This window comes from Pteropus alecto, unplaced genomic scaffold (assembly GCF_000325575.1).
Source record: "Pteropus alecto unplaced genomic scaffold, ASM32557v1 scaffold131, whole genome shotgun sequence".
Classification (NCBI taxonomy): Eukaryota; Metazoa; Chordata; class Mammalia; order Chiroptera; family Pteropodidae; genus Pteropus; species Pteropus alecto.
In genome coordinates this window covers 4,091,956-4,093,696 of record NW_006434709.1, presented here as the reverse complement: position 1 = coordinate 4,093,696, position 1,741 = coordinate 4,091,956, and positions in this window count along the sequence as shown.

The following is a 1,741-nucleotide window of genomic DNA, read 5'->3' as shown; positions in this document are numbered from 1 at the left end:
GAGTCTTTCTCTTTCCCATTTTCTTATAACTATGTAATTTTTCCTTGATTAATTTACTGACTTTACTAATTTGTTCTTTTACACTTTTTTATTTTTATTTTTACTGGTTTGGAATTTGCTAAGCCAAAATTAAAATTCAAGCAGAGAGCATAAGGGCAGTAAGGATGCTTTATTTATCCTAAGTGGCTTTAGGAGACCTGAGAAGAGTTACAGATGTGAAATGCCTATTCGATGGTTCGCTATTCAGGTTTCTTAGAGCTGTGATAGACTTGAAATAATTAAATGCATTTTAAGATATTGCTATATAGACATATCACTGTGAAAATTGTATTTTCATACATAGAGTAGCACATTCTAAGTAAACTTTATTATCTAAGAAAATATAGTAAAGGATCTAAGTAAATACAGTCATGTGCTATTTAATGGTAGGGATATATCCTGAGAAATACATCATTAAGCGATTTTTTCATTGTGTGAACACCATAGAATAACTTACACAGACATGGTAGAGCCTACTATACACCTAAGCTATATAGTACAGACTATTGCTCTGTGTGGGCCTTTGTCAACTGAAATGTCGTTATGCAGCACATGACTATATAGATAAGTTTTCCGTAAGAAAATTAACTGAGAATCTTATCTCTCTAAAATGGTTTCACCCGTGTTCTTACTATGCTTTATCACTACATTTGCTTAAGCTCTTCCCTGTCTACGCTTGCTTCCTCTAGACTGCCTTTAGCCTATTCTGTCCAATTCTACCCAAACAATTCCAGAGAATTGAAGAGGATGAACTATTCCCAACTCATTCTATGAGGTGAGCATTATTCAAATACTAAAGCCTGAGAAAAACAAAAGGAAACTAAAGACCAATATCCCTTATAAACAAAATGCAAAAATTCTCGACAAAATTTTAGCAAAGCAAATTCAACATAATATAAAAAGAATGATCTATCATGACCAAATAACATTTACTATAATATTGCAGGGTTTGTTTTTAACATTTGAAAGTAAGTCAATGAAATATACTATATCAACAAAAGAAAAGGAAAGTCACATAATTAATACGTTAGAAAGAAACTTCCCAAATCTAATTAAAAGGGCATCTACGAAAAAAGGTACAGGTAACATAATGGTGAAAATTTATTTCTTCCCTAAGATTGGTAACAAGGCAGAGATGCCTGTCCTCACCATTTCTCTTTGATACTGTAGTGGAGGTTCAATAAGGCAAGAAAGAAATGAAAATCATCCAGATTGGAAAGAAGACAACTTTATTTGCAGACAACATGATCATCCATTCAGAAAGTCGATCTATAAAAAATGCTACTAGAAGTAAGTTTACCAAAGTTACAGGATACAACATTGATATACGAGAGTAAATTACTTTTATATACTAGCAACAAATGAAATTAAAACCTATTTATAAATGCATTTAAAAATATGAAGTTCTTAGGGATAAATCCAATAGAAGTTGCAGAGGACCTATACACTGAAAATGATAAAATGTTGCTGAAAGAAAAAAGACCTACATGAAGAGATGCACCGTGTTAATGGTTCAGAAGACAATATTAAGATATCAATTCTCCCCAAATCTATAGATTTGACATAATCCCAATGATATTAACAACTAATTTTTTGTAGAAACAAACTGATTTTAAAATTCATATGGAAATGCAAAGGACATAGAATTGCCAAAAGTGACTTCGAAAGAATAAAATTGATACACTAATAGTACCTGATTTCA